Raw genomic sequence first — 16183 nt, forward strand, 5'->3', positions numbered from 1 at the left:
TTTTTTTGTTGTTGCTTTTTGTTTTATTTATTTATTTATTCATTTTTTAGAGAGGAGAGGGAGAGACAGAGAGAGAGAAGGAGGGGAGGAGCTGGAAGCATCAACTCCCATATGTGCCTTGACCAGGCAAGCCCAGGGTTTCGAATCGGCGACCTCAGCATTTCCAGGTCGACGCTTTATCCACTGCACCACCACAGGTCAGGCCTGGGCTCATCTGGTTTGAGCAAAGCTCACCAGCTTGGACCCAAGGTCACTGGCTCAAGCAAGGGGTTACTCGGTCTGCTGAAGGCCCATGGTCAAGGCACATATGAGAGAGCAATCAATGAGCAACTAAGGTGTTGCAACGCGCAACAAAAAACTAATGATTGATGCTTCTCATCTCTCTCCGTTCCTGTCTGTCTGTCCCTATCTATCCGTCTCTCTGACTCTCTGTGTCTGTAAAAAAAAAAAAAAAGCTTTAGACTATTTCCCCTCCCATTCCCTCTTGACTTCCTTTTTATTCAGAGAAGGAAAACGACCGGAAATTACAGCCAAGGCAGCCCTTCTGGGAATAATCCTTCAGTGAAAAGAGCCCTGTTCTAAGCTCAGAGAGACCTGGATTTAAGTCCTGACATGGAAGTTGCCTTGCTGAGGGCCCACAATGGCGTTATTGCCCTTTTTGAAGCTTCTGTATCCTCCTTTGGGATTTTATCTGGTTGCTGACCCACCTGTCATCCCTTACTCACTTCCTGATTCTTAGGATACCAGAAACAGCTCAGGCATACACCCAGAGAGTAACTTTTCCCCTGAAACCTTAATGATTACAATAGCTGGAGGGTGGCCAGAGAGATGGGACCTGGCACCCTCAAGACCCTTCCTGGACTGCTAAGGGGTTTGGGGAGGGAAGTCTTTCTGAGGGGACACCAGGCCTGGAGGGGAGACATATAGGAATTGCAAGCCAAAAGATACAGGTTTGAGTCCCAGGGTTGTTTTAAATTCCCTGGGTGACCTAGGGTTAGTCATGAGGTTTTCAGTTTTCTCTTCCATAAAACAAGAACAGTATTTGCCTCGAACAGTATCTGCCTCACACGGTTGCTCTAGAGCAGTGGTCCCCAACCTTTATTGGGCCACGGACCGGTTTAGTGTCAGAAAATATTTTCACTGACTGGCCTTTAGGGTGGGACAGATAAATGTATCACGTGACCAAGACAAGCGTCAAGAGTGAGTCTTAGGCCCTGGCCGGTTGGCTCAGCGGTAGAGCGTCGGCCTGGCGCGCGGGGGACCCGGGTTTGATTCCCGGCCAGGGCACAGAGGAGAAGCGCCCATTTGCTTCTCCACCCCCCCCCTCTCCTTCCTCTCTGTCTCTCTCTTCCCCTCCCGCACCCAAGGCTTCATTGGAGCAAAGATGGCCCGGGCACTGGAGATGGCTCCTTGGCCTCTGCCCCAGGCGCTAGAGTGGCTCTGGTTGCGGCAGAGTGACGCCCAGGAGGGCAGAGCATCGCCCCCTGGTGGGCAGAGCATCGCCCCTGGTGGGCGTGCCGGTTGGATTCCGGTCGGGCGCATGCGGGAGTCTGTCTGACTGTCTCTCCCTGTTTCCAGCTTCAGAAAAAAAAAAAAAAAAAAAAAAAAAAAAAAAAAAGAGTGAGTCTTAGATGGATGTAACAGAGGGAATCTGGTCATTTTTTAAAAATAAAACATCGTTCAGCCTGACCAGGCGGTGGCGCAGTGGATAGAGTGTAGGACTGGGATGCGTTAGACCTAGGTTCGAGACCTTGAGTTCGCCAGCTTGAGCATGAGCTCATCTGGTTTGAGCAAAAGCTCACTGGCTTGGACCCAAGGCTGCTGGCTCGAGCAAGGGGTTACTCAGGTCTGCTGAAGGCCCGCGGTTAAGGCACAGTGAGAAAGCAATCAATGAACAACTAAGGTGTCGCAACGAAAAACTGATGATTGATGCTTCTCATCTCTCTCCGTTCCTGTCTGTCTGTCCCTGTCTATCCCTCTCTCTGACTCTCTCTCTGTCCCTGTAAAAAAATAAAATAAAATAAAAAATAAATAAAAAACTGTAAAAAAAATAAAATAAAACACCGTTCAGACTTAAATATAAAAAAACGGAAATAATGTAAGTTATTTATTCTTTCTCTGCGGACCAGTACCAAATGGCCCACGGACTGGTACTGGTCCATGACCCGGGGGTTGGGGACCACTGCTCTAGAGAACTAAATGAGGTATCTTTGCTAACTTGTGAATATTACATTGATAACCAGCTACATCCTTTTATAATCAACAAGATGCACATATACCCATTCATTCATGAATCTTCATCAAACACTCCAAGACTTGAGGAAGACAGGACTACTATTTAAGAAGGACAAACTAAGATCCAGATAAATTCAGGGAGTAGTCTTCAGTTGCACAATGAGGTGGGGCTGAACCAGGGTCCAGAACACCTGACCCTGGCCTTTCAGAACCACCTCCCATTCCCAGGACCCAGGCTTCGTTGCATATTGGATACTTTAGCAGCGGGTTCGAGCCCGTGACTCACTCTCTCCACCCTTTCGGCCGGGCGGAGACCCGGAGGGAAGGGACAAAAAAACTATTCGCAACTTTAGGGGTGCCCACGGAAAAGTTCATGAGTCTGGCCCTTCTCCTCCATCAAAAAAACTGGTTCTTTTAACTCTGAGAAAAAGAACTCGCTTTTCAATACACTTTGTATGAGTTTTTATACTTTTTTAGGTGAACTTTCCTACTTCGAATTTAGGAATTGATTTAGTTTAATTTCTACCCCTACTTCACTTGGTTTGACCCCCCGCTGTTTACTCCGATTGCGGAAGTAACTCGGGTGGAGCTCCGGGGACAGTACCCTTGAGTACGTTTTTTGCGTAGCTATTTAACTGGCATTCCACTCAGGCCAATGAAATGCCCGAAAGCCCGAGGCGGGTGGAGCAGAGAACCAATCAGGACCATTGGCGGGGTGTGGCTGCGTCCCAGGGCGGGGAATCGCGTAATGGCGGACACGGGCCGGTTGAGCGCGGCTGGGGGCGTAGCGCACTGAGTGGGGTCCGGCAGTGTGGCAGCCTGCGAGGTGGCACGCGTGGCCAGACTCCGGGCGGAGAAGGGCGGCCAGAGGGCCGGTCTGTCGCTGACGGCGATTGCGCGAGACCAGGTGAGCAACAAGTCCCCGCGGGCGGGCCCTGCGGTCAGGCGCTGGGCCGGGCCGGGTCGGGCCGCCCCTCCTGAGCCGTGCAGGGTCCTGCGGGAGTGTGGGCCTCGCCTTCTCCCACGTACCGGCAGCAGCCTGGTGATCGGTCTGCTCGGGTTGGCGTCTTATTTTTCATTCCCTTGCTCAGGGAGTAGATGTCCTGGAGACCCCCTCGGAGACTGGGGGGCGGGGGGCACGAGTCTGTGAGGTTTCGAAAGTGCCCTAACTTGACCTAGCTGTGCCACCAGCTCGCTGTTTGACCTTGAGCAAATCATTTCCCTCTCTGGGCCTCACTTTCATCATTTGTAAAGCAGAGGCTTTGCAGGCAGTTAGACATATACAGGAGTTGTATCCCAGATGTTGTCTGAAGTCTTGGGCAAGTTTTCCCGCAGGCGGAGCCTCAGTTTCCATCTCTGGTTCATGAAGGAATTGATTTGTTCTTTGAGACCCCTGGTCTGCTAAGTGCCAAGTGGAGGTTGGGACTGTGTATATGCGTGTGTACCTCCATGTGCATACCTATGTGTACAAGACACTACTGCAGTAAGGAGGAGGTATATCTATGTGTTCGCGATGGTACTGCAGAATAAGGAAAGTTGGCTAAAGGGGCTCTTCCACGAAGGCTTTGGATGAACCCCAGACTATGATGGAGTGATGTCTTGGACCTCCAGAATCCTAGAGCCTCTGACATGGGAAAGTTTTATATAGTTCTCTGTAAAATCAGAAGAGGAAGGAGTCTTTGGAATCTCTTGGGGCTATGATTGAAATTGAGGCCCAGAAGAATTCAGGAGAATTAGGAGGAGGAAGGAGAACATTTTTGGCGCGCCTACTATGCACCAGACCTCGTTTAGGCATATGTTATTTAATTTTTACAGCTGTCCTTGAGAATTTGCACACAAAGAAACTAAGTTAAGGAGTTAGGTAAATTAGCTCAAGGTCACCCAATAAGGTGCAGGTGTAGAGCTTACCAAGGGTAAGGTGTTTTCCTTTGATACTCACTGGGCAAGGGGGGGAAGTCTCTGTCCACTTAAAAGAACTTTGCTTTGTTACAAATCAGGGGAGAGGTCCGGTCCCAGACGCTCTGGTAAGGTAGGCTGGGTCTAGATCTCCCCAATGGTCAGTCTGTGAGTTGGAAAGGACTATTTCTAAGTTGTAAAAGTCCCTTTCAAGTGTGTTAGAACTTGAGAGCTCGGTTTAAATCCTGACTGGTTGGTCTGTAGAAGAAAGTTCACCAACTATTGGTGCATAGACTTGACACTTGGTTCAGAGTGCTGCCAGCCCAGTATTTTTTTCTCCTTTCTATGAAGGCCAAATTTTCTTGGGATGGAAGAAATTTCTCATTTGTTAGTTCAAATTTCTTTGGATTCCAAGAGTAAAAAGTTCAATAGCCTGCCTTTGATTAAGCATCTTTCTTTCTTTGTGCTCCCTGTTACCTAACATCTAGCTGAGTCAAAATTGTGGACCTGGATTGGTAGGTAGTTGGGTAATTATAAATTGCAGCCCTTAATTTTTCCAAACCTCAGACTTTTGGTTAATCAAAGTGGTAGGACTGTCTGTGTATTGTTCTCATATGTCAATGGTAGGGAAGAAAATTAGAAGAGGAAGTTGCTGAGAAAGAGGGCGTTTCTTAGCAGTGAAGCCAATATATATTTCTTTGTTTGAAATTCTAAAACCAGAAAGCAGCAACTGAAGGAGGAAGGAAGGAAAGAACTGTGAAACTCTTCTTTCCGTTCAGATATATTTAAGAGCTGTCCCTGTTGCTGATCCTGTCCCAGGCTCTGCTTTCACAGAAAAAGTCAGTTGTGATTTGTTCAATGTTCAGAAATTATAATCTGGAATAAAATAAAACAATTTTAAGTCTTAAACCGTCTGAGATAAAGCTTTAAGGAAATTAGGACATTTTACTGGGTGTGTTACTAATCAGTGGATGATTCTTTTTTTCAACATAATTAATTGCAGTCTTTGAGTCTGTTTTATTTTTTTGGGTTTTATTTTTTAAGTTTATTGATTTAAGAGAGAGAGAGAAGAGAAAGAAACATTGATTTGTTGTTCCACTTATTTATGCATGCATTGGTTGATTTTTGTATGTGCCCTGACCAGGGATCAAACCTGCAACCAGGCCCTGGCCGGTTAGCTCAGTGGTAGAGCGTCGGCCTGGTGTGCAGGAGTCCCAGGTTCGATTCTTGGCCAGGGCACACAGGAGAAGCACCCATCTGCTTCTCCACCCCTCCCCCTCTCCTTCCTCTCTCTCTCTCTCTCTTCCCCTCCTGCAGCCAAGGCTCCATTGGAGCAAAGTTGGCCCGGGTGCTGAGGATGGCTCCATGGCCTCTGCCTCAGGCACTAGAATGGCTCTGGTTGCAACAGAGTGATGCCCCAGATGGGCAGAGGATCGCCCCTGGTAGGCGTGCCGGCTGGATCCTGGTCGGGCACATGCAGGAGTTTGTCTGACTGCCTCCCCATTTCCAACTTCAGAAAAAAAAAACACAAAACCCCTGCAACCTTGGCATATGGAAACAGTGATTTAATCACCTGAGCTCCTGGTTGGGGCTTAAATTAGCACATTTTAACCTAAGAGGAATTGATCTAGGTATTGGATGATGCAAATGTCACCATCACTTGAAAAACAAGTGTTATGTTTTTGACATTTGTTAAGTCTTTTTAATACCTTATTTTATAGGATTGTGTGTTGTGAATAGTTGTTAAGACATTGATTTATTGCATGTGAAGATCTACTTTTATTCTCAGTATTGGTTATATTTTCTGTATGAGATTTATGGTAGTTTTAATTAATATACCAATTTACAGTACTTTGTGGCCAGAAAAAAAGTTGTTCTTGGAGCTTCAGGTTTTTCTGAATTTTGAATTTTTTGGATTTTAGATACAGAATATGGTACATGTACTCTGATTATGTAACATTCCAGAGAGGTCTGGGGCAGTACCTTGTAATCAAACACATTACTGTAGTAAAATGTCAAAATATTCATACCAACTGGGATAAATAAATACTATAAATAGCCTTGTATCATTTCATGTTGGATTTTGCTACCAAATGAATAATGAAAAACTTGTTTATTGCAGCCTTTTGGATTTTGGAGTTGAAGTTAAGGGATTGTGGACCTCTGTGGATAAAACTTACATGATGACAAGAACAGTTACAAGGAAAAACTTTGTAAACCAAGCCAATTTTAAAGTCATGCATCATAAAAACAATATTACATAGAATTATTCATGCATCATAAAAACAATATTACATGTACTTATTTTGTTGTTTCTTTCAGAAAATCATCTTACTCTAATTAATATGTGCCAGTGTGCATTTTACCTTAAGTACCAAATTTACCTTTTAATGTCCTCATTGGTCCCTGTTTTATTTTTTATTTATTTTAATTTTATTTATTGAGTTAGAGAGATGAAAACAGGAGAGAAACATCAATTTGTTCTACTTACTTATGTATACATTGGATGATTGTTTTTGTTTTATTTTACTTTTTACTTTTCCGTTGATTTGAGAGAGAGGCAGAGGAAGGGAGAAAGAGAGGTGGGGGAAGGACGAGAGAGAAGCATCAACTCAACTTGTTATTCTACTTAGTTTCATTTAATTGTGCATTTATTGGCTGCTTCTCTGGAACCCACAACCTTGGCATGCAGGGACAATGCTCTATGTCCACTGAGCAACCTGGCCAAGGCCATTGGTTGGTTCTTTTTCCTTTTTCTTTTATTGATTTGTGAGAGAGAGAAAGAAACAGTGATCTGTTCCTGTATGTGCCCTGACTGGTGCTTGAACCTGCAACCTTTACCTGTTCGGACGACCCTCTAAACAACTAAGCTATCTGGCTAGGGCCATTGATAGCTTCTTGTATGTGCCCCAGTCCGGGATCAGACCTGCAACCTTGGCAATCAGGATAGCACTCTCTCCAACTGAACTGCCAGGTTAGGGCATTGTTCACTGTTTTAGATGTTTGACTGATACCCTATACCCCTCTTTTTTTTTAAATTTTATTTTTATTTTATTTATTCATTTTAGAAAGTAGAGAGAGAGAGAGAGAGAGAGAGAAGAGAGGGAGAGACAGAGAGAAGGGGGAGGAGCAGGAAGCATCAACTCCCATATGTGCCTTGACCAGGCAAGCCCAGGGTTTTGAACTGGCAACCTCAGCATTTCCAGGTCAACGCTTTATCCACTGTGCCACCACAGGTCAGGCTATACCCCTTTTTTATAAAAAGTAATTTATAGTGTCTTGCTCTCCTCTCTGTATAGCAGTTAAGAGACTTGTACCTTTTTCTGTATAATTCAGAGAAAGACTTAATCAGGTGAGGATCTGTAGATTCATATATGCAGAATTTAAAGCCTAGATTCCCTTCAGGGTAGTGTTTAGTATAATTTATTGCTGCTAGATGAGATTTATGTCAAAAACTTTTTATTTTTAATGTATGAAGGCCTGACCTGTGGTGGCGCAGTGGATAAAGCGTCGACCTGGAAATGCTGAGGTCGCCGGTTCGAAACCCTGGGCTTGCCTGGTCAAGGCACATATGGGAGCTGGTGCTTCCTGCTCCTCCCCCCTTCTCTCTCTCTGTCTCTCTTCTCTCTCTCTCCCTCTGTCTCTCCTTCTCCTCTCTAAAATGAATAAAAAAAAAAAAAATGTATGAAGCCTCCACAATTTGCAACTCTTGGAAAGGAGTTTACTAAAACATGTTTAATTTAGAGTATTTTTATCTTGAGCATATGCTCTATGAGAAACTTGAGTTTATTAGCTTTATGAATTCGGGTAGTTTCTTTAAATGACCAAGGACCTCTAAGAGAAAATTTTCAAAAACTCAGTCTATTCTTTACTTTTCTTGAACATCATAGACTGAGGTGACTGATATTGTTGGAGGTTAAAGAATTATTTCTAAGATTTTAAAAATTTTATTCATTTTAGAGAGGAGAGAGAGGGAGAGAGAAAGAGAAGGGGAGAGGAGCAGGAAACATCAACTCCTATATGTGCCTTGACCAGTCAAGCTCAGGGTTTCGAACTGGTGACCTCAGTGTTCCAGGTCGATGCTTTATCCACATGTGCCACCACATGTCAGGGTGAATTATTTCTTTCTAAGAGAAGCTCCATGACAGCATGAATTTGAGAGATTCTGGACTTCAGGATACCACATAGCCACATGATTTGAGGACCTCAATTTACTCTTCTACTTGAGGTGTCTCCACAGTTCCTGGGAACAGTACTGTCACTGTCTAGAAGAGAAGGGTATTGGAAAAGTGTAGGTAGAATCAGTGTATGATTACTAGACTAGGGAATAGGAGCAATTCTTACCCAAATTACTTCAGTTTCTTCTGTTTCATTGTTTAAAATTGTTTATTTATTATTTTTATTTATTTTTTTTGTGTGTGACAGAGTCAGAGAGAGGGACAGATAGGGACAGACAGGAAGGGAGGGAGTTGAGAAACATCAATTCTTCGTTGCAGCCTCTTAGTTGTTCATTGATTACTTTCTCGTATGTGCCTTGATGGGGGGGGAGCTACAGCAGACCGAGTGATCCCTTGCTTGAGCCAGCGACCTTGGGCTCAAGCTGGTGAGCTCGCTCAAACCAGATGAGCCTGCGCTCAAGCTAGCGACCTTGGGGTCTTGAACCTGGGTCTTCCGCATCCTAGTCCGACGCTCTAGCTACTGTGCCACCACTTGGTCAGGCTATTTATTTATTTATTTATTTATTTTTAGTAAAGATTTTATTTATTCATTATAGAGAGGGAGGAGAGAGAGAGAGAGAAGGGGGGAGGAGCAGAAACCATCAACTCCCATATGTGCCTTGACCAGGCAAGCCCAGGGTTTTGAACCGGTAACCTCAGCGTTTCCAGGTTGACACTTTATCCACTGCGCCACCACAGGTCAGGTCAGGCTATTTATTTTTTTAAGTGAGAGGGAAGATAGTTAAGACAGACTCCTGCATGCGCCCTGACTGGGATCCCCCCAGCAACCCTAGTCTGGAGCTAATGCTGTAATCAACTGAGCCATCCTCAGTGCCCAGGGCCAACATTCGAGTCAGTGGAGCCATTGGCTGTGAGAGGAGAAGAGAGGGAAAAGAGAGAATCAGGGGAGAGTGAAGGGAAGAGAAGCAGATGGTCGCTTCTCATGTGTGCCCTGACCCGGGATCGAACCTGAGATGTCTGCACACCAGGCTGATGCTCTGTCCACTGAGCAAACTTGCCATGGTCAGTTTCTTCTATTTCATAAGCACAGATAATATTGTAAAAGGGTTACACATTAGTGGACTAACATTCTATTCCAGATCTGTTGTGATTGTGGATAAGTTCTTCAAGACAGGAACTGTGGCCTGATCAGGCGGTGGCACAGTGGATAGAGTGTTGGGCTGGGATGTGGAGGACCTGAGTTCGAAACCCCGAGGTCGCCAGCTTGAGCATGGGTTCATCTGGTTTGAGCAAAAGTTCACCAGCTTGGACCCAAGGTCGCTGGCTTGAGCAAGGGATTACTCAGTGTGCTGAAGGCCTGCGGTCAAGGCACATATGAGAAAGCAATCAGTGAACAACTAAGGTGTCACAACGAAAAACTAATGACTGATGCTTCTCATCTCTCTCTGTTCCTGTCTGTCTGTCCCTGTCTATCCTTCTTTCTGACTCTTCCTCTCTGTAAAAAAAAAAAAAAAAAAAGACAGGAACTGTGCCTTATACTTTATTTGTATTCTGTAATGCCTAAAGGCCAGGGCACCAAACTTTTCTTGCATCAGAATTTACCATTTAAAGCCTGTCCTGTAGTGGCACAATGGATAAAGCATTGACATGGAATGCTGAGGTTGCAGGTTTGAAACCCTGGGCTTGCCTGGTCTAGGCACATTGGGAGTTGATGCTTCCTGCTCCTTCCTCCCTTCTCTTTCTCCTCTAAAATGAATAAAAAAAAAGAAAAAGAATTTACCATTTAAAAATATTCAGCCGGCCTGACTTATGGTGGCACAGTGGATCAAGCGTCGACCTGGAACTCTGAGGTTGCCAGTTCGAAACCCTACGCTGCCTGGTCAAGGCATATATGGGAGTTGATGCTTCCTGCCCCCCCCTTTCTCTCTTTTCTAAAATGAATAAGTAAATAAAAAATAATTAAAAAAAATAAAAATATTCAGCCATCGCTGGGTAGTTCAGTTGGTTAGAACATTGGCCAGTGTGCCAAGGTTACATGTTTGATCCCCTGTCGGGGCACATACAAGAATCAACCAAAGAATGCATAGATAAGTAGAACGACAAATTGATGTCTCTCTCGTTCTCTCTCTCAAATCAATTAAAAATTTTTTCTTCTAAAAAAAATAAAAATAATCATATCTGGCCTGGGAGCTCTTTTTTCTTTTTTAAACTCATTTTAGAGAGGAGAGAGAGAGAGAGAGAGAAAAGGGGGGGACCAGGAAGCATCAGCTCCCACATGTGCCTTGACCAGGCAAGGCCAGGGTTTCAAACCAGTGACTTCAGAATTCCAGGTTGATGATTTTTTTTTTTTTTAAGGAGATGGTTTTTTTTTTTTAATTTTTTATTTATTTATTCATCTTACAGAGGAGAGGGAGAGACAGAGAGAGAGAAGCGGGGAGGAGCTGGAAGCATCAACTCCCATATGTGCCTTGACCAGGCAAGCCCAGGGTTTCGAACCGGCGACCTCAGCATTTCCAGGTCGACGCTTTATCCACTGCACCACCACAGGTCAGGCCAGGTTGATGATTTATTCGCTGCACCACCACAGGTCAGGCTGGCTTGAGAGCTTTGATGTCAGTGTACAATCAGGGTTGAGGACCACTGACCTAAGAATATTGTGGGTGCTCAATAAATACATATTGATTAATTTACTGTTGGTCCTGGCATCAATTGGATAGGATAGAAGAAGCCCCAGATTTTTTCTTAAAGTAAAATAGCTTTCCAAGATATCAACACATCAAACAGTTGGCAGGTATTAACTCATAGTTCATTGCTAGCTACTTGGCTAGCATTACCATGCTAATTTTGTGACCTAGCAAGATAAATTAGTCTATGTCAACAGGCAACTCAGAGTTTTGTTGCCTTTTGGTTTTGTTGGCCTTACTAACATCTATTAGGGTGACAATTGCTAAATTGGGAATATTATAATTTGACTGGGTCTTCAATACATAACACAGTGCTTGGAATATAATTGATATTCCATAGCTTTTTGTTTACTGAAGAAATGAATGGCTCTTTGTTTGGAAAGAGGCTTGTAAGTTATGAAATAAGATTCCTCCTACTCATCCTTCAGAACTGAACTAAGATATCATCTATTCCATGAAGCATATTGGGGAAAAGTTGAGTGGCTACCTTGTATTTTTTTCTCCTTCCTTAATGCATGTATCAGATTATTAAATGTGATAGCAGACAAATTACAAAACTCTTTCCCCTACCTGGCTGTGAGCTCTTTAAGGGCCAAACTGTATTGGTTTATTTTGATTTTTAATTAATTTATTTATTCATTTTAGAGAGGAGAGGGAGGGAGAGAGAGAGAGAGGAGACACAGAGAGAGAGAAAGGGGGGAGGAGCTGGAAGCATCAACTCCCATATGTGCCTTGACCAGGCAAGACCAGAGTTTCGAACCGGCTACCTCAGCATTTCGACGCTTTACTCACTATGCCACCACAGGTCAGGCTGTATTGGTTTATTTTGTATGATTGGTGTTCAGCCTACAACTTAAATGATGTAATAGATGCTAACTTAAGGCCTCTCTCTTCGCTTTTCTTCTTTTTTTTTAAATTTATTTTTTTTAATTTTTAAATTTTTTTTACAGAGACAGAGTCAGAGAGAGGGATAGATAGGGACAGACAAGAACTGAGAGAGATGAGAAGCATCAATCATCAGTTTTTCCTTGCGACACCTCAGTTGTTCATTGATTGCTTTCTCATATGTGCTTTGACCGTGGGCGTTCAGCAGACCGAGTAACCCCTTGCTCAAGCCAACGACCTTGAGTCCAAGCTGCTGAGCTTTGCTCAAACCAGATGAGCCCGCGTTCAAGCTGGCAACCTCAGGGTCTCGAACCTGGGTCCTCCGCATCACAGTTCAATGCTCTATCCACTGCACTACAGCCTGGTCATGCTTCGCTTTTCTTCTTTGTTGGTTTTTTTTTTTTTGGTATTTTTCTGAAGTTGGAAACGGGGAGGCAGTCAGACTGACTCCCGCATGCGCCCGACCGGGATCCACTCGCCATGCCCACCAGGGGGCGATGCTCTGCCTATCCGGGGCGTTGCTCTGTTGCAACGAGCCATTCTAGCGCCTGAGGCAGAGGCCATGGAGCCATCCTCAGCACCTGGGCCAACTTTGCTCCAATGGAGCCCTGGCTGTGGGAGGGGAAGAGAGAGACAGAGAGGAAGGAGAGGGGAGGGGTGGAGAAGCAGATGGGCGCTTCTCCTGTGTGCTCTGGCCGGGAATCGAACCCAGGACTCCTGCATGCCAGGCTGACACTCTACCACTGAGCCAACCGGCCAGGGCTTTCGCTTTTCTTCTTGTAGGCTTCTCTTCCGATCATGGTCTTTGCAGTTCAGATCAGCAAACATTTATTACTGTGAGTGATAGGTCTTTCTTGGACCTTGAGGAATTACTGACATATTGGACCGGATGATTCTGTAATTATGGAAGACTTTTCTGTACACTGTAGCATGTTTAGCAGTATTCCTGAATCGACCCACTACCTGTAACAACCAAAAATGTCTCCAGATATTGTCAAATGTCCCCTGGAAGGCAAAATTACTCCCTCTTTAGGACTACCGAATCAAGGGCTGGGGGTGGTCTATAGTCGTAGAAGGAAGTGAGTATAAATATCCTCTAGTGTACATGCCTCATATTCCTTCTTTGTGGTTATGTAGTCTCTTGTCTCTGACTTTGGATAAAAATAAAAATGAAGGAAATCAGGAAGTGACAACCTTAAAATAGCCCCATTATTTTTATTCTGTTCATATTTTATTTTGTTTAAATACATTAGAGTAGTACAGATAGCTGAATTATTTATGCAGCCAGATTTCTTTGTGTAACAAGTTTCTACCACTGATTAGATGGAATAAAGAATTACTAGAATATTACTACCTTGCATAAAAGATTTTTCCAGAAAAGCTCATAGCTGAAAAGTTTAATATTTAAAGAAGAACCAGCATTGGTTTTATAGAGAACTTGCCAGCACTTGTCAATATTCTTTGCTAAAATTTGAATTTCCTGGCTAAAATATATCTTTTGATGTCCCTGAACAGACACTTTGTACTGTAAAGAACACGTTTTTTTATTTAAAAATTTTTTTTTTCCAGAGACAGAGAGAGGGATAGACAGGGACAGACAGACAGGAACGGAGAGAGATGAGAAGCATCAATCATTAGTTTTTCATTGCGCATTGCAACACCTTAATTGTTCACTGATTGCCTTCTCATATGTGCCTTGACCGCGGGCCTTCAGCAGACCGAGTAACCCCTTGCTCGAGCCAGCAACCTTGGGTCCAAGCTGGTGAGCCTGCTCAAACCAGATGAGCCCGTGCTCAAGCTGGCGACCTTGGGGTCTCAAACCTGGGTCTTCCGGAGAACAATGTTTTTATAAGTTCAGTATTTTTTGTGATAGGTAGATTGGTCGAGGCAGCCATCCTTTGTCCCTTTGGACATTCACAAAGTGATGACAAGTTAGTAGTAATGTTTGGGGACTTTACTCTCCTTTGGCCAACCCTCCACAAATAACATAATCATTCATGTCTTGGTAACCATTAAAGTGAAGTTGAATGAGTGTTCTCCCCCATTCATAACCCTTAGAAGTTATGAATGGTACTCTAGAGAATTCAAATGTATAGTTATGAATGGTAACTCAGAATAGTTACCATGTATGCAAATGAAACATTCTTCTGAAATTAGAAACCAAACAGAATTGAATTAGAAAGGAGAAGAATAGAAACAAGAATTATTGAATGCTTGCAGAGGAAATAACGTTCAGATATAGAAGTATCTCAGAAAAATTTGCTCTTCGTCATGATTTTCACACACTAATAAAAAGTTTGAAATCAATAAGAGTAGCTATTCAACTTTGCCTGTGATGTACAGTGTGTCCGTAAAGTCGTGGTGCACTTTTGACCGGTCACAGGAAAGCAACAAAAGACGATAGAAATGTGAAATCTGCACCAAATAAAAGGAAAACCCTCCCAGTTTCTGTGGGATGATGTGGCAGCATGTGCGCATGCGCAGATGATGTAACACCGTGTATACAGCAGAGCAGCCCACGGCCATGCCAGTCGAGATGTGGATGGTACAGAGGAAAGTTTAGTGTGTTCTGTGGCTCGCTAAATTCGAATCCGTGACCAAAGTGCAATGTGAATATCGGCACATTTATAATGAAGCGCCACCACATAGGAATAACTTTACTCGGTGGGATAAGCAGTTGAAGGAAACCGGCAGTTTGGTGGAGAAACCCCATTCTGGTAGGCCATCGGTCAGTGACAAGTCTGTAGAGGCTATAGGCAGGGGTCCCCAAACTACGGGCCCGCGGGCCACATGCGGCCCCCTGAGGCTATTTATCCGGTCCCTGCTGCACTTCCGGAAGGGGCACCTCTTTCATTGGTGGTCAATGAAAGGAGCACATTGACCATCTCATTAGCCAAAAGCAGGCCCATAGCTCCCATTGAAATACTGGTCAGTTTCTTGATTTAAATTTACTTGTTTTTTATTTTAAATATTGTATTAGTTCCCGTTTTGTTTTTTTACTTTAAAATAAGATATGTGCAGTGTGCATAGGGATTTGTTCATAGTTTTTTTTATAGTCCGGCCCTCCAACGGTCTGAGGGACAGTGAACTGGCCCCCTGTGTAAAAAGTTTGGGGACCCCTGCTATACGGGATAGCTACCTAAGGAGCCCTAAAAAATCTGTGCGTGCTCCCACATCGAACTGCACTGAATAGGTATGAAACTGGGAGAGTTTTCCTTTTATTTGGTGCAGATTTCACATTTCTATTGTCTTTTGTTGCTTTCCTGTGACTGGTCAAAAGTGCACCATGACTTTAAGGACACACTGTATTTTTCAAGCTGTTTTCTTTTTTGGTAAAATATAGATAAGTCTGAGACATATACTCTTAGTTGTAAGATTAATTCCAGTTAAACAGAATTACCGGTAAGTTTCTTAGTTTTAGAGTATAGAAGGCGTTTTAGAAATAAGCAGTGGTTCATTCTAGTTCAAATTTGAGTGTATATGCACACATATATAGCTTACACACATATAAATCACAGTGACATTTAAACTTTATAATTGACATAGTAAAGTTACAAGAGCAATTCTTTTACTCTCAAGCATTTAGAATTGAAACCTTTTTCACCCCTGATAATGCCATTATTCTAGCAAGTACTCAATCTAAAAACTTTCTCTCAAATTGTATGTGTAAAAGAAGGTCTTATGTCATACCCATTGATGTTCTCTATTTACAGTTGAGAACTGTAAGTAAATTTCCCTTTGTAAGGATGTTGATAGTTTTTTTTAAAGATTTTTAGAAAGATTTTTCCATTGATTTGAGAAAGAGAGAGAGAGAAAGGCCATTTAGTTGTTCCATTTAGTTGTATACCCATTGATTGCTTCTTTTTTTTTTTTTGTATTTTTCTGAAGCTGGAAACGGGGAGAGACAGTTAGACAGACTCCCGCATGCGCCCGACCGGGATCCACCCGGCACGCCCACCAGGGGGCGAAGCTCTGCCTACCAGGGGGCGATGCTCTGCCCCTCTGGGGCGTTGCTCCTCTGTGACCAGAGCCACTCCAGCGCCTGGGGCAGAGGCCAAGGAGCCATCCCCAGTGCCCAGGCCATCTCTGCTCCAATGGAACCTCGCTGCGGGAGGGGAAGAGAGAGACAGAGAGGAAGAAGAGGGGGAGGGGTGGAGAAGCAGATGGGTTCTTCTCCTGTGTGCCCTGGCCGGGAATCGAACCCGAGACTTCTGCATGCCAGACTGACGCTCTACCACTGAGCCAACCGGCCAGGGCCTGATTGCTTCTTATATATGCTCTGATCAGGGATCAGACCCACTTCTG

General features: G+C 43.9%; 1 protein-coding gene across 3 annotated transcripts in view; it reads left to right on the plus strand.

The window, feature by feature from the left end:
- Positions 1-2953: 2953 nt before the first annotated feature.
- The window catches only part of WASF2 (WASP family member 2), a 96192-nt gene continuing 82962 nt past the window's right edge, over positions 2954-16183 (plus strand). For 2 of the 3 annotated variants that reach the window (XM_066269962.1, XM_066269960.1), the window contains exon 1: positions 2954-3142. The gene's annotated coding sequence lies outside the window, so the exon portion shown is untranslated. Of the gene's footprint in view, positions 3143-10749; positions 10857-16183 lie in introns of those variants that run through there. The other variant, XM_066269964.1, reaches the window with a different exon arrangement.

This window comes from Saccopteryx bilineata, chromosome 3 (assembly GCF_036850765.1).
Source record: "Saccopteryx bilineata isolate mSacBil1 chromosome 3, mSacBil1_pri_phased_curated, whole genome shotgun sequence".
In the NCBI taxonomy this organism is placed as follows: domain Eukaryota; kingdom Metazoa; phylum Chordata; class Mammalia; order Chiroptera; family Emballonuridae; genus Saccopteryx; species Saccopteryx bilineata.